The following is a 26,994-nucleotide window of genomic DNA, read 5'->3' as shown; positions in this document are numbered from 1 at the left end:
CTCAAGCTACCCTGCCAAGGGTCATAGATGGGAGGACCTTAAACTGGTTAGGTCCACTAGTCTAGGGTAGCATGGCACCTGATGATGGACTTTGTTATCACAGAAGCTCCAGAGGTCCCATCCAGAATGTCTCCAGATGCTGCTCCTATCTGAAATCTGGGCTGGAGACTGCCATAGCCCACGAATGGGATGCATCAATCCAACTGGCAGAGACTGTGAAATCATGGCTGGAATATGATTTGGGATTACACCGTACCAAGCCCTGGCAAAGATCCAAAGGCTGCACTTGGCAAATCGCCACAACCTGCAGTTTCTGGCCTGGAAGAGCGGCATACTGCTAAAAAGCAAGATGATGCAAATTGACAGGGCGTGTGACCCGAGGAGGTGCTGTTTTGAGTATTTTGTATGCCAAAGGGGCATTATCGCCTTACAGGAGCTCCCAACACTGCAGGAGCAATGCCTAGGACGCCGCTAGGAAAGAGCAGCAAGGTAAACCTCAGGGCTGCATTGCACACATGAGTTGAAACATCAGAAGCTTTTCTGTAGCGCCGTGGCAGAACGCCGTGATATTGCAGTATATTTAACTGCATTCAGCATCTAACCGCCTATGTCCATAACTGCTAAGATTACCTTCGTTTGATGTACATTTGTGCCTCAGCCACTATTATTCACCACAAGCTTTGGCAATTCCAAGATGGCAGCCCGCATGATGTGAGGTGCACCCTCTTGCTAAGTTCACTCTGAGCCCCTGATTGGTTGCCTGGTGCTTTTGTGCACCTATCGTGAGCCGGCAGGCGATTTTGAGCCGGCCCACAACACGAAGGCACACCAACACAAAGGCTTCCATCCTGCCTGTCCCGAGCCTGTTACTTGCCGTCTGCCAGAACCCCTGCATGAGCCGACCCATCTCCCGTGCATTACCAAGGTAACACTATAGCCCCAGTGGCAATCGAACCTTTGACTGCTCTGTTTATGCACCTGTCCCCAGTGCACTAACACCACAAGCCAACTATCTATCCTGCCCACGTGTGCACGTCCAATAACGAACTGCAGTATTTTCTAACTACTTCAAGCCCGTGTGAGCCACAGGCACCCTCTCTAAACATGTCTTGTATTTCAACCGTGCTCACCCACCGGCACACCCCATTCTTCCCTGACTCTTGAATCAACTGTTAACCTGTACCTGAGCATATACCTTGACTTGTTTCTACAATTGCTGCATTGTATTATGCCTTATTTCTGTGCACGTGTACTTGATCCTGTGTACCCCACACCTACCTGTTACACACTATACCCTGGTACAAACGCTACACTGGGATAGCCTCATATCTCTCTGCTTCACAGGTACTGCCTCACTTTTGTTGCTTAAACTGCATTGCGCCTCATTTGCACTGCCTTATTCTGGCTGTTTGATTGAGATCTGGCCCAGGTGCCCTATTGCCTCACATGCATTGCCTTACTATTGCTGCCTAATTATAAATCTTGCCCAGGTGCCTCATATGCACCGCCTACCTAGTTGTTTAATTGTGATCTGGCCTATGTGCCTACGTGCATCGCCCTACCCTTGCTGCTCAATTGGGAAAGATGTTAAGTCTAACAACTCTGATCTACATAATGGCTGCCAACCTACACATTGGTACTAGAAACCAAGTATGCCCTACTGAGCTCCCACCAGCATCTATCCTAGATCCCAGCCTACCTAAACTGACCAAAACAGTTATGAATAATGCCACCACCCTCCAATCTAAACACTATAGTGCCCCAGGGACAGTAACCTATGCCTCTCTACCATGTGCCACGCCTAATAGAAATCATAGACTCCGTGCCAGACTAACAAAATGATGTGAACCTCTGAGAAGATCTCTACCTCCCACCAACCTGAAAACAAACTATCACCATACTATGAAACCGTCATACCAAGTTGTCACCCCCACATTCTACTTCTAATATAAATGCCCTCCAAACCAATAATCGTAAACTCAAGCTAACTGATCCTATTACAGCTATGCCTATCCAGGTCAAAGCTGCAATTGAGACCCCTTCCCTTAAAGGAGCACTTCTGAATGCGAGATCGCTCATCGCCCACGCCCTCGACATAGCTGACCTAATCACAGAAGGTAATCTGGACTTCCTTGCAATTACTGAGACGTGGCTACATAACGCAGCAGGACCGTTGCTTATGTTAGCCATCCCAGATGGCTACACAATAGCTAGACAAGACCGAGATGGCGCACAAGGAGGCGGTATCGGCATCATCTCTAAAATGAGCCTCTCCCTCAGACTAGCCCCCACCCAAGTGTCACAATCTTGTGAAAATCTATCTGCTAAACTCCAGATAAACAATTCACAATCACTCACCATTCATCTAATATACAGACCTCTTGGTACCTTCGAGGAGGATCTGCATAACATACTCACCAACAACCTCAAACCATCCTCTCAACTACTCCTATTCAGGTTCCTCAACATAGGCTTTAATGACCCGATGGACAAAAACACCTCGGATTTAGCTAACACGATCAGTGCATTAGGTTTGTCTCAAAAAGTTAACAAACCCACTCACTTGAAGAGGAGAACACTAGATTGGTTAGCAGAGTATAATTGCACAGCTACTATCTCTTCCATCATGCCTCTACCTTGGACAGACCACTCACTGGTGTCCTTTAACTTATCCACCACTAGACCCATTCCCACGGCCGCTCTTCTAGCGCCACCATGTTTAACCAGAAGCAAAAAGAGCATCATGGTAGATAAAGTAATCCCTGCTATCCTACCCACTCTAAATGCATTGTCAGAAAATCTAGATCCCAGCATCCTAGTCCATGAATTTAACAATAGCATGTTCACCACATTGGACAAAATTGCCCCGCTTAAACTTAGATCAAGCAAACCCAAAGCCCACCTAAATAAATGGTTTACGCCACAACTTAGAGACTTACGCCTCCTAAAAAGTGAAACCAACTGGAGACTTTGCCCCTCCAATGACAATAAGGCCAAATTTTAACCTCTCTCTCCTCGCATTATAAGAATGAAGTCTGCCTGGCAAAACGTAACTCTTATGACGAACGCATAGCCAAATCCAACTCTAGCATGAAGGAACTCTTCTTCATACTAAAAGAACTAGAGTCACCAATAGCCATACCCGATATCTGTACTAAGGATAAGTCTTTGTGCGCAGACATCCAATATGCACTAGCAAACAAAAATCAACATGCTCCAAAATAAAATGGAGCAAAAAAAAGAAACGCTGAATCTTCAGTACTCGCCCATAGTCCCTCCACCCAGCTATACTCCTACGGCACACAACAACATATTTCACTTCACCAAAATGTCTACCCTGGAAGTAGAAAAAATCATCCTTTTGCTTAAACCTTCCAATTGCAAAGGCGACATCTGCCCAGCACAACTAATAAAAGGTGCTGCCAGAGAATTATCTACCTTCATCTCCAAACTGATTAATGCCTCCTTTGCTTCAGGTACCATCCCTGCCAACCTAAAACAGTCTTGGGTGCTCCCTCTCCTCAAGAAACAGACATTAGACCCTCTCATCCCCACCAACTACCGTCCCATCACCACTGTACCATTTTTACCTAAAATACTGGACAAAGCTGCTTATAACCAGATTCAAAAACACCTAGAATTGCATAAACTCCTAGGAGATAGACAATCTGGCTTCCGCCCACTAGACGGAACGGAAACCGCCTTAGTTGATCTAAAATCCCAAATTGACGAGCTGAGAGACAAAGGGAGGACAGTACTTCTGCTCCTACTTGAACTCTCAGCTGCATTTGATCTAGTGGACCACAAGGTCCTCTGTAGACACTTGGATTCTGCCGCTCACTTCTCCTCTGAGGCCATCAGATGGATCGAGTCATTCCTGAGCGAGAGAACCGTGAGAGTATTCTCTCCATCGGCAGCCGCAGACCCTACCCCCATCCTGTGTGGTGTTTCTCAAGGCTCTTGTGTCTCTCCAACTCTATACAACATCTTCACCAAGCCCCTGTTTGATGATCTGGACCATCTGGGTATCACCTACACTAACAATGCAGATGATACACAGATTCTCCTCCCACTTTCTGGGGATCATAGTAAGGACACGGAACTGGTGAATAGGTTATATCTTATCATCCAGGCATGGATGGCCACTCATGGCCTATGCCTGAACGATGATAAGACTGAGTTGATAATCATGGGCACACATGCCAACATTAAGAAACTAGGCCAGGAATTTTCCTCATTCAATATCGACGGGAATATCATCAAAGTCTCTAAGGAAGTAAAAACCCTTGGTTTCTACCTTGATTCCACTTTGTCCTTTGATAAACAGGTAAAAACCCTGGCCTCCATCCACCACGGCCTACACCTGCAAGCTGATAAGAGCTGGTAAGCCATTCCTCTCCAACGACAGCTGCATGATCCTGGCCAGAGCCTTAATACTCTCCAGAATTGACTACTGTAATGCCCTATACAGTGGTGCTAATAAAATCCCCATCCGGAGGCTCCAAACATTACAAAATAACGCCTTGACACTTGGCATAAATAAAAGAACCCATATCTACTCCATTAGACGCCATCATAAATGGCTGTCTACTGGCACCAAAATACAACTAAAGATGTTATCACTGACTCACAAAGCTCTAAATAACGCCGCCCCTAGCTACCTCATAGATAAACTTCATAGAAGAATCTCTCTCAGACCAACTAGAGCTGGCAATGCTAATTGCCTGGCAATACCTAGATACAGGTTTACCACGATTGCTGGGAATAGTTTCCCAGTGAAGGCAGCTAAAATTTGGAACCTACTGCCACAAGACCTGAGAGTAGACCAACCCTACCTACATTTCAGAAAAAAATGTAATCAAACATCTCATCTCCATTGACCCCTAGTCTGCTATCCTTTAGGCTGTTTCTGTATTTGGCTCAGTATACTCCTACTCGCCCAATATTCCCAATTGAACCCTGGGTCACTGCTTATAAGACTGTGTAACTTATTCTACTTTGTGACTCAGTGTAAATACTTAGTGTAATATCTGGTAACCTGTACATTTGTATATTGCATATTATGTAACCATGTAAGCTTTTATATTTGTATATTGTTTATTTTGTAACCATGTAAGCCTTGCATTTTCTTATTGCTGCGCCCTGTTACCTACGGGTCTGGTGCGCATAAAAAGTGAATAAACAAACAAACAAACAAACAAACAAGGAATGGTGCATGACATTGCACTGGAAAAGTGTGTCAAATATGTTTTTCTGCCACCAGACCATCCTGTGCACATTGCAGACAGAACAATAAATGTTACAAGGTAAATGGAATATGGCACAGTGTCCGTTACGCTTCGCTGAATGTGTCTTGTTACGATAGTGGGGGAGGTAAGTGGGAGGTACTCTTCCTGCACTGGGAGCCATAAGCACTGATGAATGCCCTAAAACATGCAAGTTGAGCAGGTGAGTGAAGCTAAACACTTCTTACCCCAAAACAGCCAGACATCTAAGTCCATAACTGATATGCTGGAGGCTCTATTGAAATCCATGGAGGGAAAGTTTAAAAAAGTGAACACCACTTACAATTTCAATCTCTCTATGAAAATAACCAGGGTTTCATTAGGAGAAATTAAATCTAAGATGCAAAGTCACACTAGATTAAAAGGATAAAGAAAATGAATAAGGGCCAAGGGTTATCAGGGATAAGGTAGAAACGCACAGCTCATCACCAATCCAACAAGGGAACCAGCAGCGGAGAATATTTATTTCCATATAGCTATGAAGAAATCTGTCTGGAAACCAGCATAGCATCTCCCTCCCAACATGTTTGCCCCTGAGCAGATTGACCTGTGGCTTTTCTGCACTTGTACCATGAGCTTCTTACAGACGTCAGTATGATGATGCATGTAGTCTTGTTACAGGAATCCATTTTCAAACTGCATATCCTGCGGGTATGTTGTAGCAGCGGGTAGTTTTTGCTCTACCTACCCATGTGACATTAGCCACCTCTTTTGGAACCGCTTTCCATTACATCTAACCATATTGAACTGCAGACTGCATTCATGTGGCTCTAATTCTGGTTCATGACAGAATGCAGGGCGTGTGGATGGGTGTTGCTGCACCTAGGATGGTAACTTCTACAATTCTGCATGGCCTTATGGGCACCTGTGTGCTTGCCAACCAGCCACTATTCTTTCTGGGGCACATCCTGAACTTGGCTGGGGCTCTGAAATCATTGCCACACTAATGGCTATCACTCCGCACTGTCTGAGGCTTAATTATGCCCACAGACCTAAAGTAAAATGCTACCAGCTTTCAGTTGCCTCGTTTTTCCAGTCATTTGTGTCCCCTTATTAATTCCACCAAGGCCTCTACCTACATCTTTTAAGAACCGCCTACACATGGATTGCGGTCACAGAGGGCGTACCAACCACAAAGTGCATTGAGGCCATACAAATGGGGAAAGAGTGCTATATGGAGCAAGTAACTTACCTTTAACTGTTGTTCTCCAGCATGGGTCTGGCATGGATTCACATGCTCATGAATATTCCCCTTTGTCAGGCTGGGAATCCCCGGTAAAGAAAAAATCAGTTCCAGTTTCACTTCTAAACTGTCTTTCTCCTAACAACCAATCACTGGTCTCTGGGTCATACTGCCCCCAGCCAATGACTGCCCTCTACCTAAGCCCCTCCTCTGGCAACCATCTTCAGATTTGGTAGCACGTATAGTGGCAGTAGGGCCAAGAGAAGAGCCGCAGAGGGGTTGGCAGGAGGGGTGGCATGTGAATCCATGCCAGACCCATGCTGGAGAACAACAGTTACAGGTAAATAACTTGTTCCTTCTCCAGCATGGGGTCTGCCATGGATTCACATGCTCATGAATAAAGAATACATAGCAGTACACACATGCACAACCACGGGAGGTGGCAAGGCTCAACATTAAGCATCTCTTACCTCCTCACCAGGCTCACCTTCAAGCGAACAGGTTGCGCAGCACTGCTTGGCCGACTCTGAACTCCTCCCTGAAATCCGCGTCGACACAGTAGAACTTCATGAATGTGTGCGTCGAGCTCCACGTAGCAGCCCTGCAGATGTCCAGCAGGGGCATACCAGACAGGAACGCCGTAGTTGCAACGATCGCTCTGGTCGAATGGGCAACAGTCGGTTTGCCAACCGGTGAAAATTGGTGATGCAGCCGGAGAGCCACCTGGAAATGGAAGCTCTGGAGACGGCCTTCCCATGGTTTACAAAAAGTTGCAACATCTTCCGGAAATTCTTCGTGCGGTCCACATAGAACTTCAGCGCTCTAGCCACATCCAGTGAGTGCGAAGTCCTCTCAGCCGGCGACAAAGGCGTCGAGAATTATACAGGTAACACCAAGGGCTCGTTTAGATGAAAGTCCAATGGCACCTTAGACATGAAGGAGGGGTGCGTCTGTAGCACCACCCTCGTCTCGTGGAATGTCAAATAAGGTGGTTTACAAGAGAGGACCTGGATCTCTCCCACTCGTCGTGCGGAGGTGATGGCCACACGAAAAGCTGTTTTCCACAATAAAAATGTCAGTGGCGCTGAATGCAGAGGCTCCAACGGAGGACCCATGAGCCTAGTCAGCACCACATTGAGCTCCCACGACGGGGCCGGAGCCTTCACCGACGGGAATGAGCGAAATAGTCCTTTGATGAACTCCTTGACCAATCGATACGCCCATAAGGATGATCGTCCAGGGGGGGGCGTGGCCTGGTGCTCATGGCGCGAGGAAGCCGAAACGCTGAGCTCTGGCCGAGCCAACATAATCAGATCCTGAAGGAGGTGTTCGCCGCCTGAAATAATAATTCCAAAGCCGACCCAACGGCAGCAGAAGCGGAAAACTGCACAATACCAACAACTCCGGAAGAAATCGGAACTCGTGGGACCCAACGGGACGTGTCCGCCTGGCCTCCCCCTTTATCCTGTGTTGCATACAAAATGGGGGGCGCAACGGACTGACAAGCCCGAGACGAGAACAGCGCCAGCGACACAGTAGCACCCGGCGCCACCCAGTGCAGCGCATCCGGAGCCCGCTAAGCAAATATCCTGAGAGACGGAAGCGGTACAGATCCAAAAGAACAACGCCCAGCGGAACATGACCCCCGGACAGTACCTCCGAGTAGATCAGAGGCCAGACACTGCGGGGGCAAGGCAGGCAGTGAGGCAGCAGCAGCGGTGCTAACCATCAGGAGCAACGGCGGACAGCAGGTCACCTAAGGAGGAAGCCCAGAGATTCCGGGGAATGGACCGTTTCCGGCTCGACATCAGGGCCCTCCAGAGGAATAATCCATCCGAGACCTGAGGAGACCCGGCATTACACCAGTGATTGAGGGACCTAACAGTGCAGCAGGGGCAGAGGAAACCCAGCGGATGAGGAGCCGGCCAGGACCCAGGCGGCGGGTGAGCATCAGAGGAGCAGCAGAGCGAGAACCGGTGCGATGCAGCGACGCTGCCGCGCGTATAGGGGAGGCGAGTCCCCGCTCCGGAGGACCCGAAACGATTCATCACTCAATCAAGACGGGCCTGGATCTCGCTGCGAGGATGCCGTGGAGGCAGGGGCGTGAGGGGCTGATCAGGGGCGCCAGACTGGACCAGATATAAGCATCCAGACCACCAGGACCAATGGGGCTGAGGGGCCCAACATAGCCGGACCAGTGCTGGGTCCCTGTCTCAACACCCAACGACCCCGGATCAACCAGAGCATTAGTCTGGCCAACGTGAGCAGCACCCGACAGTGCCTTCAATGCTAGTAACGGGCCAGCCTGTACGCAATACGAGGCTCCGCTAAGCGGCACAATACAGGCCCCCCACCAAGGCCCGCTTGGATGACACCACAGGATGCCCCAAGGGCAAGACATTCACCACAGCTAATGCATAAGAAGTCAAAGCCCCCACACCATGGCCCAGAAAAAGACTCTTCACCGCGACAGCAGCGTAAACCTACACTAGGCCAGACCAGGGCCCACCGCAAGCATTGCACTACTACAAGGGCAGGCCATTCTCACTGGCACGAACGAAGCGAGACCAACACAAGCATACCATGAAGCCTGGCGACTCCACCAGCAACAGAATTCTGCATCAGGGCCTGCTTGAGTGACATAGTACATTGCCTTCAGAGTGTGACATTAACCTCGTGAGTGAGCAGGAAAACACAGCCCCCTCACCACAGATCAGGAGCAGACCCCTGGTAGGGATTGCGACACAGAGTATGCTCAGAGCCGACCAGAGGCTGTAATCAGCATCATAACGACTGAACGCACGCAAGACCGACTGTCCAGGCTGAGAGGGCATCGTGAAGTCCGAGACAGGGCATAAGCAGGCCAGACAGGGGCGAGTCACGCAACAAATAAACCAGAACAACCGGAGCACGAGGGACATACCTAATCTAATCAGAGAGGCTAAGAGACCTCACAATGTCCACATCCAGAAATAAGGCGAAGGTTGCCACAATGGATCCTTTCATCACAACAAAGCCCCACCCGGCCATCCAAACGTCGCCAAAGGACGCTGCGCAACAGTCCACCCCAGAAGAGAGCGGGAAGGACAACCAAGTACTTGAAGCAATAGCGGCTTTGAGAACGTTTATAGACACCAAAATTGATTAAGTGAAAGCTGACATCCAACTCATATGCCAAGATGCCCGCAGCCTCACAGAGCGAGTCAATAACATAGAATCTTCCCTGAATGAGACAACAGGAGAAACCACAGAACTGAAGGCAGAGGTAGCTGTACTAATAAAGAAGGTGGCCACCCTGCAGGCGAGGTCGGAGGAAGCAGAGGTACGCGCTAGGCGCAATAACATTAGGATACTGGGAATTCCTGAAGGGACAGAAGCCACGGACCTGACAGCATATGTGGAAGCCCTAATACAGCAAGAAATCGGGGCAGAGAAGCTGATACAAGGCTTCGCCATAGAGAGAGCACATCGATCACTGCAGAAGAAACCGCCCCCAGGCTCACACCCTCGTCCCATCATAGCGAAGGTCCTCTCAACTTCTGAGACAGGGAAGTAATTCTGAAGTTCTCAAGAGAGGGAGGAGTGATAGAACGGGATAACTCGAAGATTACCATTTACCCAGACTACACACAGTCAGTACAGAGGGCAAGGAACTCATTTGTGCCAATCAAGGCCAGGCTACGACAATTGAACCTAAAGTATATGTTGCTTTACCCGTCCACGCTAAAAGTGATCTACAAAGGGTGTGCAATATTCCTTGAGACACCGGCGGCCGCCAACATGTGGATGGAACACAATAACTTGGCAGAAGTGCCGACTGAGTCCTCCTAAGAAATCCATCATAAAGTCCACAAGGAACGTTAAACTAGACTTTGACCACTGCACCCCTCAACTCTTTCACTGGGCCCCGCTCGCAAGCCGGCGCCACATGAAGATAGGAACACCACAACAACATGAAATAGCTAAATGATTATGGGGCTCGTTCAGCCTCCCACATATACGAGCACACCACCAACCCACGAAAGGAACAGTGCAGGCCAGTTGCCAGCATGACCCCCTCGCGCTAGAAACCCGGCTGGGACCAGACAGTGCAAGAGCACCCGAGCACTGCGCCAAGATGGCCGAAGCTGGGCGCAACAGTTATAGTTACTTTTTTATGTTATTGTTATACCCACCCTCCTCCTTGGAGCCTTCATTTGAATCGTTACTAAGCTGATACCAGGAATCGAACCGAATAAGACTATACGAGCACAGCGAGGCACGACACTTCACAGCACAAAGCTACCGCGCGGATACAACAGGGGGCCCACCATAGACACAATCAAAACCGGACGATGGCAGCACAGCTTAAAATAATCACATGGAATGTTAGGGGGATGGGATCCTACCTGAGGAGGAATCGCATCCACTCCAACCTGAAGCGCAAGAAGGTGTCGATCTCACTCCTACAAGAAACACACTTCACATCGGAAGCCACAAGTAAGATAGCAGACCGCTGGGGGGACAGGGCAACGGAGCGTCCCATTCAAAATATGCACGCAGAGTATACACATGGGTGAGCCCAGAGACTCCACTCCAGCAACTGGGGGTGGATGTGGACAGAGAGGGCAGATACGTGGTGCTATGGGGAATGATGGAAAACACCAGTTTATGCATTGTGAACTCGTACTTCCCACACCATGGAATACCCACTCACCTCAAGCAGCTATGCGCCAGAATCACACACCACAGGGAAGGAACGTTCCTATGGGGGGGGGACTTCAACTGTGTGATGATGAAGAAAGAGACAGATCTAGAACACCGCAACTTCCCAATAAATCCACTTCACGGGCACTCCGCAATGTAGTAGATAACCTGGACCTAGTCGACATCTGGAGAGATCTACACCCCAGTGACAGATGCTACTAATTTTACCCGCCCCCCCCATGGCCTCCACACAAGAATAGACTATCTCTTCATAAACAGAGAGCTAACTCCCCAAGTGGAGTCGGCAACCTGCCTGGGCAGGTCAGTCTCGGACCACTCCCCACTACTCATGCAATTAAGCCTGAGGGGCCCTAGACCCCCCATCCCGATGTGGCGCATGCCCACGGAAGTCTTAACAGACCCAGCATTCAAGGAAAACTTAGGAGAGAAACTGAAAGAATACATAAGGGTCAACACGGGATCAGTGGATAGGTAGAACACATTTTGGTTGGCCATGTAGGTGGTGATGAGGGGAGAAATAATAGCAGAAGCCGGGGGAATCAGGAAACAATTAAGAAGGGAGCTGGAGAACAAGGAGGAAGAGATCAAGCAGCTGGAAAACGACAAACCTGCAACCAAGGAAAGGGAAACTAAGCTAAAGGAGATCAGGGACAACTGCCAGATTGCATGGGAGAGGATGTCCAAGTTTGACTTCACCACGCGCACAGCCAAGGCACACAAAGAGGCAGACAAACCCGGCAGATTACTGGCCTGGTTATGTTGGAGAGAGCACCCGAGGCAAATTCCTAAAGAAATCAGAGATGAACATGGAACGATTTACAGGACACAACAGGCAATAAACAACGTCTTCTCTGACTTTTACGCCAAGCTCTACGCCCATGAGATGCAAATCCCACCAGGAGACATCAGGGACACCCTGGCCGAAATAGGGCTACCCAAATTGAATCAGGAACAAAGAGAGCTACTAGGAGAGCCGATCACCACAGAGGACATCTCGGAGGCAATCGGATCTCTGGCCAAATGCAAAACCCCCAGAACTGACGGCCTCCCACCGTAATTCTACAAGGCCTACGAAGAGACGCTAACTCCGATGCTTTACGGAGTGTATCATGAGGCATATGAGACGGGGGCTCTACCTGGGAGCATGAGAGAGACCCTCATAGTCCCGATGCTCAAACCTAACAAGCCACCAGACGAGTGCGATTCATACCGCCCACTAGCAATGTTAAATTATGACAGCAAAATACTAACAACCATCCTAGCTAAGAGATTGGCAAGAGTGATAGGGCTCTTAATACATGAGGACCAGAATGGCTTTGTCCCGGGCCGTAATACCACGGCTAACCTGAGGAGGCTCCAACACATAATGGCACAAACCATGGATAGCAAGGAGGACCTAGCAGTATTATCACTAGATGCTATAAAGGCGTTTGATTCAATATTCTGGGCGTGGCTGCTTGAAACCCTAAGGGAATTCGGACTCGGCGAGAACTTCATCAGGTGGGTCAGGGTGCTCCACAACAACCCCGTGGCGAGAGTAAAGACTGGCGGCAGGGTGTCAGAATCATGGACGATACGAAAGGGGACCCGACAAGGATGCCCATTGTCACTAATGTTATACATCTTTGGCCTGGAACTGATAGCCATCTATTTCAGGAAACAGCTCTTCGACGCAGGGATTAGGGTGGGCGGAAAATACAACATTATTTTGCTGTATGCGGACAATGTCCTTCTATACCTGCGCAACCCACAAATGAACGCACCAACAGCGCTAGAACTCCTGGACAATTTTGCAAAATACTCCGGGATAAAGTTCAGCAGACAGAAGTCATGCTCCTTCCCTCTTGCGGGGCTCAAAGGAATAAAGACAGAAGATCTACCTGTGATCGGGGTCCGGTGGCAAGGAGAAGTTTGTTTGTTTGTTTATTTATTTCTCCAGCATTGGATCTTTCATGGATTCACATGCTTAGAATATTCCCCGTCGTCAGACTGGGACCCCTCGGTACACATATATAGCTTTTTCCTATAGGAAAACTTCCGACACTTTTGTGTCCTATCTACGTCCTTTTAGGACCCGCCTACACATGCTCCGTAGGCCGTCCCAGTATAATAGGCCCGCCCCCGCGGCCTCCCCTTCAGATTTCAACCGTCTCCAAAGTAGTGGGATCTCCTCGCGTTGTCTTACTATTTTGTACAAGGTTGTATACCTGGAGTTGGAGTTAGAAGAAAATGTCCTCCATGTCAGGAAAAGCGCTGTTCCGTCCATGCGCGACGTGCGGCTTGAAAAAAGTTTACGAGGGGGACGGACATATGGATTGTATATATTGCCTCCACCCTCATCATTCGGCTGATAACTGCGACATATGCAAAGGGTTTTCTCAAAAAACCCTCAAAGACCGGAGTCGACGGCTGGTGGCATGGCTGAATGATGGAGCGGGGGCATACCCCCCTTCGGAGGTAGGTGTAACGCTCACCTGATTCCCGCAGAGGCGCCGGTCTTGACTGGGTGAATGCCGTATCTTCAAAGGTGATGTGTAACACACGGTTGGCTCTTTGGGCTGGACCTCTGTGCACTGTATGTCTGACTCGAAGAGTAAGATGTCTGCAGATAGAAAATATGGGATTAGTGAACTGGGGTTATTGGGTGCCTCTCTCCTCTTCCCTTTCTCTTCTCCTGTAGAACCCCAAAGGTTAACACCCTCACCTTAGGTAAGTGAACGCCGAGCTCTCCATCTGCCTCGGGGCAGGGTGCCGTAACCAGTTTCTTCACTGGATAAGGGTGCAGGCCTCTTGACCTCAGAGGACTGCTGTCCGTCGTTAACTGCACGAACGGTAAGTTCTGGGCACTTGAAATGTCTTAAAAGTCTTTTGTAATGATATCTCTTGTTTTGCAGGGTTCCGGCGATGGCGGATGGCGGGCTGATGAGAGTTGAGGATCGAACCCGTGTGAGGAATAGAAGCGCCTGGAAGCACGTAAGTAAGCGCTTGTAGCCTGCTTCACGATGCGCACTAACTGTCCCTTTTATCTTGCAGGTACAAGTTCGGAGCTTTAGAGAAGCTGAAGGGTGCTGGAATACCCACTGGATTCGGCGTGGGAAGGAGTAATGGCACGTGAGTAATAAAGTTGCCCAATGTTTTTAAACGCACCTTCTTTTGTCTTTCAGATGCGGGATGCAGCGCCGAAGGCCTCCGGAGCGTGCGAAGAGTAGGTAAGCCTTTGTCTTTCAGATGCCGCAATGCAGCGCGAGGCGTTGGTGACAGCCGATGGACCAGGTAAGAGATGCGCTGCCACTGAAGACCGTAGTGCTAACCTGTTCTTTCTTTGTCTTTACAGGTGCTGCTGAAGACTGGATTCCAGGATGGTAAGCCTTTGTTCCCTTAGGCCCAGGATCAGAAGCAGAAGACACGATGAGCGTTCTGCTGCAGAGACTGCAGAATAACGCAAAGCAAGATTCATCCATCGGGTGTGGTTTAAATAGCCTCCTGTAGTGCTTAGGTGTCTCCTTCCACAGCCACGCCTAAGAAAAGAGTTCCTGCTTTCCAGAAGAGTTCCAGTGTTCTGAACCTAGGGAGTGGCTCCTGCCCCACCCAACAGGAAAAGTAGTCCCAAACAGAAGAGGATCAGGGGTTCAACTGGCAGGTAAGTAAGCAGCATGGTCTGCTGCAGGTAAGTCCACCCAAGCATTATGAGCCCGGCGCTTCCAGCGCTGGGACTGGGCATCTTTATGAGCCTGGTGCCACTGGCGCCAGGACAGGGTCCAAAAGGTCCCAATTGGGACTGGCTGGCACTCGGAACCGGGGTTATGGGTCTGCTTCTAAGGGAGTCGGGCAAGTCCTGATCTTTTGGAAGCAGAGATCATGACAGCACCCCCTCAAGGCCCCTCCCAAACCGGGCTTCTCCGGGGGTTTGGGCTTGTTAGGAAATGTTCGATGAAATCTTTTGATTAGGCGAGGCGCGTGGACATATTCTGCAGGTTCCCAGGATCTTTCTTGGGGACCGTAGCCTTTCCAGTCAATCAGGTAAAATAGTTTAGATTTGGAGATCTTGGAATCTAGGATGCTTTTGACTTCAAACTCGAGTTCTCCATCAACTAGAATAGGTTTTGGAGATGTAGTTAGTCGGGTTTGAGGTTGCACGGGTTTTAATAGAGAGACGTGGAAGACCGGATGTATCTTCATGTGAGGGGGCAAGTCCAACTTGACCGCTACTGGATTTACTATGGTAGTGATGGAATAGGGACCAAGGTATCTTGGGTTGAATGTGCGTAGTCCTTTTAGAGGTAGATATTTGGTGGATAACCAGACTTGATCTCCTACTTGATATTGGGGGGCTTCCTTCCGATGTTGGTCTGCTCCTTTCTTGTATTGTTCTTTAGCCCTTTGAAGGTGAGAAACGGCTTCCTTAAAGGCTTGGGTGATTGTAGAAAACAGGTGGTCTACTGCTGGTGTTCCAAGATCTTGGAGTGGATCCAACTCCGAGGTTCGAGGGTGACTACCGTATAAAAGAAAAAACGGGGTCTTCCCAGTTCCTGAGTGGACAGATTTTATTGTAGGCATATTCGGCTATCCAAAGGATATCTTTCCAAGTTTTTTCAGTTTGTTGTAGCATGCAGCGCAAATACTGTTCCAGAGTTTGATTGGTCCTCTCGGTTTGTCCGTCGGTTTGAGGGTGGTGGCTGGTCGAAAGTCTCACATCAATTTGAGCCGACCGACAGCAACTTCGCCAAAAATGAGAAATAAATTGACTACCTCGATCCGAAATTAGAACTGAAGGAAAACCGTGCAGTCGGACGATGTTTTCGAGAAATTCTCCGGCCAGAGTTGCTGCTGTTGGTAAGCCTTTGAGTGGAATGAAATGCGCCATCTTGGAGAATAGGTCCACGATTACTAGGATCGTATTGTATCCGGAGCATGGAGGTAGATCGGTGATGAAGTCCATAGAAAGCGTATGCCAAGGGCGAGGCGGGATGTCAATAGGGCGTAAGAGGCCGGCTGGTTTTTCCTTTTGACTCTTGTTTTGGGCGCATACTCCACAGGACATTATAAAGTCTCTGATATCTTTTTTCCAAGACGGCCACCAGAAGTAGCGCTTGATCTTTTCCGAGGTCTTGGTCATACCGGGATGTCCTTCCATTAAAGAATCGTGATAACAAGAGATTACCTTTTTCTGTAAATCTGTGCTGGGCAGGTATAACCGTTCTTGGAAATATAATAGGTTGTCCTTCACCGTAAAGTCCTTTCCCTGCAGATGCCAATTCTGTATGTCTGCTGGAGTTACCAGTAGCCTGGCTTTATCCTTAACTTCCTCTATGGATTGTGTGGCGATTACACCTAGAATTCTTTGTTCGGGAATGATAGGTACAGGTTTAGGATTGATCAAATGTTCTTCCACTCCCATCCGAGAAAGGGCATCAGCTTTACCGTTTTTTGTACCAGGTCGATAGGTAATTATGAAGTCAAACTCGGCAAAGAATAGTGCCCAACGGAGTTGCCTAGAGGATTGAGCTTTTGCGGTTTTCAAATATTGCAGGTTTCGGTGATCTGTAATCACAGTAACGGTGTGTCGGGCCCCCAGAAGATAATGCCGCCAAGCCTTAAAGGCGGACTTGATAGCTAGAAGTTCCTTATCACTAATAGTGTAATTGATTTCAGGAGGCGAGAATTTGCGGGACCAAAATGCCACGGGATGCAACTGATTGGTTACTGGGTCCTTTTGTGATAGAACTGCCCCCATGGCAAGGCTCGAAGCATCAGTTTCAACGATGTAGGGGAGCTCTGGGCGAGGATGTTTTAAGATCGGTGCAGAGATAAATCTAGTCTTCAAATTCTGGAAAGCTTGTTCCGCCTCGGTAGACCATTCAAAACGTTTGTTTTTCTTTAACAAGGCGGTGATGGGCTGGACTATTCGAGAGAATTCGGGGATAAACCTGCGGTAAAAGTTAGCGAAGCCTAACATGCTTTGAACACCTTTTACGGAGGATGGCGATGGCCATTTGAGAATTGCATCGACCTTCTTTGAATCCATACGCACTCCGCTAGGAGATAATATGAATCCCAAGAATTCAACTTCAGTCACGTTGAAAACACATTTTTCCAACTTAGCGAAAAGTTTGTGTTGACGCAATCTCTCGAGGACCATTTTCACGTGTTTCCGATGTTCAGTTTCCGATGAAGAATAAACGAGGATGTCATCAATGTAAACAACAACACACACATCTATGAGCTCTCTGAGGACATCGTTCATAAAATATTGAAAGGCGGCCGGGGCATTGCAAAGTCCGAAGGGCATGACCTGATATTCAAATAGCCCATACTTGGTGCGGAAGGCCGTCTTCCATTCATCGCCCTCTTTTACTCGTACCAAGTGGTAGGCTCCTCTAAGATCCAGCTTTGTATATATGCATGCTTTTCTGACTTGGTCCAGGAGTTCAGGGATCAAAGGTAACGGATATCTATTCTTAACGGTGATCTGGTTCAGGGCGCGATAATCTATACAAGCTCTAAGGTCCCCTTCTTTTTTTGGAACGAAGAACAAAGCTGAGGAAGCAGGGGACTTGGAAGGACGAATAAACCCATTCGCTAGGTATTGATCCAGGTATTGTCGGAGGTGAAGATTCTCAGGCTCGGTGAGGGCATAAATTCTACTACAAGGAGGAGTAGATCCAGGTATCAGGTCTATCTGGCAGTCATAAGACCTATGAGGAGGTAGAGAGTTAGCCTGATCCTTCCGGAAAACATCTTGGAATTCTAGGTATTCAGGAGGTAACTGAGGAGCCTCCGAGGAAATTGCTGCCAGTGCAACACCAGGTCGAGGGTGACAAGTGGAGACACATTCTGGAAACTGAACCGTTCTTGCTCGCCAATCGATCTGAGGATTGTGCTTCTCTAACCAAGGAATTCCTAGAATAATCTGGAACTGGGGGGCCTTGATCACATCGAACACGATCTTCTCATGGTGTCCATCTTGACTTACTAGCGTCACTTCTTGGGTGGTATGCGTTACTGGTCCGGAGGCTATCTCCGTACCATCCACCGTAGTAATGACGTCCTTTACAGCCTTTGGACAAAGAGTCAGATTCATCCTCAAAACCATTTCATGATCCACATAATTGCCGATGCCACCGCTGTCGACGTAAGCTTCAATCGCATGTAATCGATCCGGATGTTCAGGGCTAATGAGGACCATAGGTATCACGAAATGCGAGGTCACGGAACTGGTTTTAACGCTCGGCAAGAGGACCTCTATTCTTGTCGGGCGAGGTCGTTTCCCTGCTCAGAGTTTGTGACCCTGGTAACTGCAGCTCCTACTGCCTTCTTGGCTGGTTTCACCGGACAGTCTCGAAGAAAGATGCCCGAGTTTCCGCAATAGAGGCATAATTGCAGCTGTTTTCTCCTTTCCCGCTCCTTTTGTGTTAGTGGTCCTTTCAGGCCCCCTATTTGCATGGGTTCCCCGGAGTCTACTCCTTTGGTAGGAGTTGGTGGTTTGGAAAATACTCGAGCATCAAACTTGGAACGATCGGCCTTCCTGTTCTGCAGTCTGTGGTCAATTTGAACGACTAAGTCAATATAGTCCGAACAGTCTTGCGGGGGATTCACTACTTGGGCTAACACATCTTTGAGCTCTCCACGTAGACCTCTATAAAACAGCGTAATCCTTTTGTCCTCAGGCCATCGAGTTTCCACTATCAGTCTGTTGAAAGACGCAGTATAAGCCAAAAGGTCTTGATTACCCTGTCGCAATGAAAGGAGCTCATTGTCCAAGGCCTGCCCCTGTGAATGTCTTGCAAACAGTTTTTCCATACTGAGCTGAAAAGCTCGAAAATCATGGAGAACCGGATCATCTTGATTAACTAGAGGGATCGACCAGTCTGCCGCATTGCCACTAAGGTACGAAAGCACGAAAGCTACCTTAGCTTGATCAGTTGGAAAGGCTGCTGGCCGGCATAAGAAGTGCAACCGGCACTGATTAATAAATACTGCAAACCTCTTTGGGTCACCAGAAAATCGTTCGGGCGGAGCCAGAGGTACATTCCCAGGTAGGTTGATCTGCACTGGGTTCGTAGAGGATGTTGAAGGAAGATTTGCCCCTGATGCGGGTAACGGAGTTTGTCCGGCTTGTGACTGTAGCAATTGTCTAGCGAGATCGTCTGTTCGCTCCTTGGAAATAATCAGTTCCCTTCTTAGAGCATTCGTTTCCTGACGGGCTGCATGCACTTCTGCTCTTAGTTCCCCAAGTAACTGGGCTAGCTGGTCGGTATCCGAGGTTTCCATAGCGCCTGGGTGGGAGTTTTGCGATAGGCTTTGCGTTCTGTAACGCTCACCTGATTCCCGCAGAGGCGCCGGTCTTGACTGGGTGAATGCCGTATCTTCAAAGGTGATGTGTAACACACGGTTGGCTCTTTGGGCTGGACCTCTGTGCACTGTATGTCTGACTCGAAGAGTAAGATGTCTGCAGATAGAAAATATGGGATTAGTGAACTGGGGTTATTGGGTGCCTCTCTCCTCTTCCCTTTCTCTTCTCCTGTAGAACCCCAAAGGTTAACACCCTCACCTTAGGTAAGTGAACGCCGAGCTCTCCATCTGCCTCGGGGCAGGGTGCCGTAACCAGTTTCTTCACTGGATAAGGGTGCAGGCCTCTTGACCTCAGAGGACTGCTGTCCGTCGTTAACTGCACGAACGGTAAGTTCTGAGCACTTCAAATGTCTTAAAAGTATTTTGTAATGATATCTCTTGTTTTGCAGGGTTCCGGCGATGGTGGATGGCGGGCGGATGAGAGTTGAGGATCGAACCCGCGTGAGGAATAGAAGCGCCTGGAAGCACGTAAGTAAGCGCTTGTAGCCTGCTTCACGATGCACACTAACTGTCCCTTTTATCTTGCAGGTACAAGTTCGGAGCTTTAGAGGAGCTGAAGGGTGCTGGAATACCCACTGGATTCGGCGTGGGAAGGAGTAATGGCACGTGAGTAATAAAGTTGCCCAATGTCTTTAAACGCACCTTCTTTTGTCTTTCAGATGCGGGATGCAGCGCCGAAGGCCTCCGGAGCGTGCGAAGAGCTGGTAAGCTTTTGTCTTTCAGATGCCGGAATGCAGTGCGAAGACCTCCGGAGCATGCGAAGAGTAGGTAAGCCTTTGTCTTTCAGATGCCGGAATGCAGCGCGAGGCGTTGGTGACAGCCGATGGACCAGGTAAGAGATGCGCTGCCACTGAAGACCGTAGTGCTAACCTGTTCTTTCTTTGTCTTTACAGGTGCTGCTGAAGACTGGATTCCAGGATAGTAAGCCTTTGTTCCCTTAGGCCCAGGATCAGAAGCAGAAGACACGATGAGCGTTCTGCTGCAGAGAATGCAGAATAACGCAAAGCAAGATTCATCCATCGGGTGTGGTTTAAATAGCCTCCTGTAGTGCTTAGATGTCTCCTTCCACAGCCACGCCTAAGAAAAGAGTTCCTGCTTTCCAGAAGAGTTCCAGTGTTCTGAACCTAGGGAGTGGCTCCTGCCCCACCCAACAGGAAAAGTAGTCCCAAACAGAAGAGGATCAGGGGTTCAACTGGCAGGTAAGTAAGCAGCATGGTCTGCTGCAGGTAAGTCCACCCAAGCATTATGAGCCCGGCGCTTCCAGCGCTGGGACTGGGCATCTTTATGAGCCTGGTGCCACTGGTGCCAGGACAGGGTCCAAAAGGTCCCAATTGGGACTGGCTGGCACTCGGAACCGGGGTTATGGGTCTGCTTCCAAGGGAGTCGGGCAAGTCCTGATCTTTTGGAAGCAGAGATCATGACAGTAGGCTCCACACAATCGGCGAAAACATCACGCCGCGCTACCTCGTCGGAACCACCGGCGAAGAAATCTCGACTGACGGAAAAAGAGTCATCTGGGAGTCACTCAGCTAGAGACTCCTCGTCAAAAAAATCATCTTCATCAAAAAAGCATGAAAAGGAAAGGCCGAAATCCTCCTCGGGCGATCACCATAGATCGACCACGAGTGGAGAGTCGAGTAAAAGCAGGCCAAGTGTGGAATAGGCGGGACCGCCTAAACCACCTGCTAAGTCACCGTCGTCGACGGCGGTCCAGTCATCGGCCTCCACCCTGCCACTAACGCAGGTGGCAACCACCGTCCCACCGACAACGGCGGCGACAATGGCCTCGTCGACGGGGGTTCTACAGGAGGCCTGGAGGCCTGAAGTTTTTGATCCGAACCCCCCGGATACTTTACTGCAAGAACAGGCTGTGTCGCTGTCCTCGGGGGAGGACGGGAGCGAGAGAATAGCTGGCCCAGCAGACCTAGGGCTACGAGTGGCTGACAAGTCGTCGACGAGGGGATCCGGTATACCGGTATCTGCCCCTCTTCTCAATCCTCAATCTGTTTTGTCGTTGGAAATTCTGTCCACGCTTCAGTCTTTGCTACAGTCGTTGGACCAGAGACTACCTCAGGCAAACCTGCCACAGTCGCCGTCGACGAGCCGGGGCCGTCCTGTCCACTGACGCACCTACGCACGCCAATCTCAGCACTGGCACAAGAGGAAGGTGAGCTGCCAGAATCGGAGTCTGACAGGGGAGCCATGTCGGATATCTCATCATCCCCCTCCAGGGATCCAACCTGGGAGTCAGAGGTGGAGTTGGAAACCCCTCGAAGCCCAGCTCACCCGTCCCCTCCGGACGACATTGCATCATTCCATTCTATGATGGAGAAGGCGTGTAAAGAATTTGGTTTGTCCCAGGAGGAACAGAAAAAGGACTGTTTTTTGTTCGACCACATGGGTAAGAGAAGGAGGTCTGTGTTCTCAATACCAATACTAGACCACGTTTGGAAGGAGGGGTTGCAGACAATGCGTCACCCCTTTTCGGAGCCGGCAGTGAAAGGATGCCTCGAGAAAAAGTTTAAGGCTCCAGAGTCTATCCTTCCAACCAACGCCAGGCTCGGTGGTGTCGGCGGCAGCAGCGAGGAAGGCGAAGGCCCAGCACAAGTGCACGACTCCGCCTGAAAACGAAGCGAGACGCCAGGATGCCTTTGGCAAAAAAGTGCTATCCGTGGGAGCAACCACAGTAAAGGCCGCAAACTACCAAACTACCGCCAGATACGACAGAGAGATGTGGCACAGGCTAGCTCCGTTGCTTGATCATCTTCCGGAGGAGCATAGGAAGGCAGCGATGTTACTTGTCCGAGAGGGTGAGGAAGCCTGAAATCACGCAATAAACATCACGGTGGACCTCGCTGAGTCAGGCTTCAAGCAAGTCAATAATGGGGTCGTGTTACGACGACAGTCATGGCTTAAGTGTACCTTCTTCAGGCCAGAGGTACAATACAAAGTATTAGATATGCCTTTTGAGGGAGACCTTCTATTCGGTGAGAAGGTGGACGAAGCCCTAAAGGGAATGAAAGAGGACACGGCACGTTCATTGGGTGCCCTCCAGAGTGGCCAAAGCTACAAGTCTTTTCATCCCTTTAGAGGGGCTTCAGGTAATTCCAGATTCTCTGCGTCTGGAGACAGATCCTTTGGCAGGTCGGCTTACCCCTCCCAGGGATACAGGTGTGCTTCCCAAACGGCAAACCGACGCCGTAACTTCCAGACGTCCAGGAAAAGACCATCCTATCCGTCGTCGTCGAGAGACAAGCAAAATAAAGATCAGCAGTGACATACAACACACCGTTCTGGGTGGAAGAGTGTCAGCATATGTCGACGAATGGGAACGAATAACGACGGATCAATGGGTGCTGGACACTTTAAGAAACGGACACTCTCTACAATTCAAGCACAGCCCTCCGCACATTCCACCTGCGTTCACCGCTCATTCCCATCTGAGGATACTGCAACAAGAGGTAACACTCATGTTAGCAAAAGGCGTGATAGAATTAGTTCCAACATCACAGAGAGGTCAAGGAGTCTACTCAAGATACTTCGTCGTAAAAAAGCCGAACGGCAAATGGCGTCCCATTTTAGACTTACGCGATTTCAACAAGTCTTTAAAGAGCCTAAAATTCGAAATGCTCACTCTGCAGGAAGTGATCTGCGCCGTTCAAGAAGGGGATTTTCTAGCGTCCCTGGATTTACAGGACGCGTACTTCCATATTCCAATGTGTCGGAAACACAGGAAATTCCTGAGATTTGTAATAGGGCGAAATCACTACCAGTTCACGGTTCTTCCCTTTGGGCTCAAGACCTCCCCCAGAACGTTCACGAAATGCCTGGCTCCAGTAGCGGCCTGGCTAAGGAAGCAAGGCAACCATGTATACCCATACCTCGACGACTGGCTGGTAAGGGGATCCTCCCCAGCGTCGACCAACACAAGTTTACAAGCCACCATGCAGCTTCTACAACAGCTGGGATTCGCCATAAACTTCGAAAAATCCTCTCTGCGGCCATCGAGAAGGCTGGCATTCCTGGGGGCACAGTTCGAGACCCAGTTAGGGCTAGTGAAGCCTTCTCTCGACAGAACCTCAAAACTCAATCAGCTGGCGAGCCGACTACGTCAAACCACCAGGCTCTCAGTGAGAAAATACGTTTCAGTCCTAGGGGCCATGGCATCCTGCATCCAACTGGTGGCAAACTGTCGCCTATTCATGAGGCCAGTCCAGGAATTCCTCGCGGACTGATGGACGCAGGCCCAAGGATCGTGGTCAGACAAGATAACCATCGAAGACGACAAGCTGCTTCGGACCCTTCAGTGGTGGAAGAGTTTCCACAATCTGAACAATGGTGTACCCCTACAGGAACCGGAGTTTCAGCGAACCATAGTCACGGATGCGTCCCTAACCGGATGGGGAGCTCACATGGGTGCTCTCCAAACGCAAGGTCGCTGGTCTCCAACGGAGTCACTCCTACACATAAACGTGTTAGAGCTCAGAGCAGTACGATGGGCTTTGAAGGCATTCCTACCACACATCAAGAGATCGCGAGTACGAGTACTGACCGACAATACAACGGCCATGTTTTATCTGAGGAAACAAGGAGGGACGCGATCAAGAACTCTTTCCATAGAGGCCCAGAAAACATGGCATTGGGCATTAAAGCACGAAATTTCCATCGTGGCTCACCACCTCCCGGGAGTGAGGAACTCGCAAGCAGACTCCCTCAGCAGAAGCATGGCCCAGATACACGAATGGGAAATTGACACAGTTCAGCTGATGAAAGTGTTTGAGAAATGGGGTCACCCCCCTCTGGACGCCTTCGCAACCAAAGACAACAAGAAATGCGAGCAATTCGCAAGCAGATGGCCTCAGGAGGGTTCCATGGGGGAGGCATTCTCCTTCCCATGGACGGACATGTTCCTTTATGCTTTTCCCCCGTTCCCCCTCATACGGAGGACAGTACAGTGGATACGCAGATACAGTTGCCGGGTAATTCTAGTGGCACCATACTGGCCACGGCAACTGTGGTTCTCCGACCTGCTTCACCTGTCGCTGGAACATCCTATAGCGTTTCCGAGAGTCCCGAACCTACTATCCCGGGACAAAGGCATGGTGTGGCATCACGACCCGGACAGTCTCAACCTTACAGCCTGGCTCCTGACTTTTCGGAGTTCGGTGCTTTAGACGTTTCAGAGGATTGTCAAAAAATTCTGCAGGCGGCTCGAGCCCCTTCTACAAACAAATCTTACACCTATAAGTGGCGGAGGTTCTGTGAATGGTGTCGAGGACAACAAGGCCTACAACCGTTGTTGGTGACCCGGAACAAGTTCTACCTTACCTGCTTCTCTTGGCGGAGAGGGGTTTATCCTTCACATCGATAAAGGTGCACCTGGCGGCCATCTCGAGGTTCACGAGGAAGAGACAGTCGTCTCCTCTATTTAGCGACAGACTTGTGAAACACTTCATGAGGGGTTTATTTCGAACTTTTCCCCCGGTAAAACGTTTCCCTCCAACTTGGAGTCTCAACACAGTGTTGGCAGGCTTAATGAAACCGCCTTTTGAGCCTATGGCCACGTCCGACATGAAATTCATATCGTGGAAGTTGGCATTCTTGATTGCTATCACATCAGCTAGGAGAATCTCGGAACTGCAAGCGCTGGTCGTAGACCCGCCATACTTAAGATTCTTTAAGGACAAAGTGGTCCTGGCAACTAATCCTACGTTCGTCCCAAAGGTTCCGACAGTGTTTCACAAACACTCGTCCATTGTTCTCCCTACTTTCTTCGCGACCCCATCATCGACAGCAGAAAAAGCTCTTCATACCTTGGACGTTAAGAGGGCTCTGAAATTTTACCTACATCGTACACAGGAACTCAGGTCTACTCGACAACTATTCATCGCATATGGTCCGTCGACGAGAGGAAAAGCAATCTCTAAACAGGGATTGGCTCGATGGGTCTCATCGACGATTGCGTTTTGTCACTCCAAGGCCGGAAGGCCACTGCAAGGACATCCTAGAGCCCATTCTACAAGATCAACGTCCTCCTCAGCAGCATTATGGGCAGGAATTCCGCTGACGGACATATGCCAGGCTGCGGCATGGTCAGTGCCCCAAACGTTTACCCGCCACTACTGCCTTGCCAGGCAGCATGCGGACGAGGTGCAGATGGGAAGAGCTGTCCTGCGCCATCTGTTTCAGTAAGGTGAAGGGAAGCGCCCCCAATTCAGCACGATCCTCCCCGCAATGAGAGACAATAAGGGACTCTCCCGTAGTGGGAATAAGGCCAAGACAGAGTGCGGGTGAGCGTAAGTGGGAGTTTATCCAAAAATAAGGCATGCAAAGAACTCTGCAACCTACGAGAGCGCTCTGTCCGACAATAGCAAAGACAGGCGTATTTCTAATACAAAAAACGTCATCAACACCTAAACACTATAGGGGGCACAAGTTAATTGGGATTGGGTGGCGTCGACTAACTATAGGTGTTGCTGCAGCGGGGTTGGTCTTGGCGTGACGACGTCACTGGTCAGCCTCGTGGGTTGGGTTGGGCCTGGCAGGCCGGCTTGAGGTCATCTGCGCGGTGTTGATGTGCTGGGGCAGCCTGTGACAATGACGAATACCTTTCCTGTCTCATTTGCCCTAGGCCATGCACACTGTAGTTATTCAGAAAACGACATTTAAGTTCATTAATAAATCGCTTCAGCAGCTTATCTTATAAAATAAACACAACACATGAGGAATGCACCTCGTGAGAGGTCTGGTGGTTGTCGGTTGGGGTGAGATTTACCTGTGTCCTATTGACCGGTATTTTAGGTCGCGGGACGGGGCTCTGGGGCCTGGGCCGAATGATACATGTCTGTCGGCTGCGTTAGAAGTTATTATATAGATGGGTCTCTGTGTCTTGTCCCAATGATGGGGGTCGTCCTTGCGCGGGGTCAGGATTCTTGGGGGGTTCGTGGGATTTATGAGAGGGTGCTGGTAGATCAGTGGGTTCAACCGTGGGTTTATTACCGTGCTGTAAATAACACAGGTGGCGGGCTGTGGCCTTGGTTGCGGCGCCGGGGCCTCTGACTCTCTGAAGTAACGCCAGCTTGGTTGGGGGAGGTGAGGGAGCGCGGCACAAGTCTTAGCTTTTTTATCTGGCAGGCTTGGTGGGGTGGGAGAGGGAATGGCCTTGCATATATCCACAAAGGTATTTTCCTCGTGCGTTGCTGATCAGTGAATGCAGAAGTTCTATACTGTTCTGCCTTATTTTGACGTTATTTAGACACACATATATATTTCAATTTCGTTACACATTTCTTTAATACAGTCGGTTCCAGTACCTTTTCATTACCTAACATTATATTCACTACATTGTGTGCGTACTGTATGTACATTAGACGTTATACGAGGGATATCTAGGTTATGGCCTACAGAGATTGATGCTCGCCGCTTTGGGTGATTCAAAACATATATGAGTTCAAGTTTCTACATACT

At 49.5% G+C, this 26,994-nt stretch overlaps 1 protein-coding gene across 1 annotated transcript in view; it reads left to right on the top strand.

The window, feature by feature from the left end:
- Window positions 1–797: 797 nt before the first annotated feature.
- The window catches only part of FBXW9 (F-box and WD repeat domain containing 9), a 503,699-nt gene continuing 477,502 nt past the window's right edge, over window positions 798–26,994 (top strand). The window contains exon 1 of the mRNA XM_069604110.1: window positions 798–925. The gene's annotated coding sequence lies outside the window, so the exon portion shown is untranslated. The remainder of the gene's footprint in view (window positions 926–26,994) is intronic.

Source organism: Ambystoma mexicanum, chromosome 3q (genome assembly GCF_040938575.1).
Source record: "Ambystoma mexicanum isolate Mex_15411 chromosome 3q, UKY_AmexF1_1, whole genome shotgun sequence".
Classification (NCBI taxonomy): Eukaryota; Metazoa; Chordata; class Amphibia; order Caudata; family Ambystomatidae; genus Ambystoma; species Ambystoma mexicanum.
The sequence above is the reverse complement of the archived record's forward strand: the minus strand, read 5'-3'. Positions and strand labels throughout refer to the sequence as shown.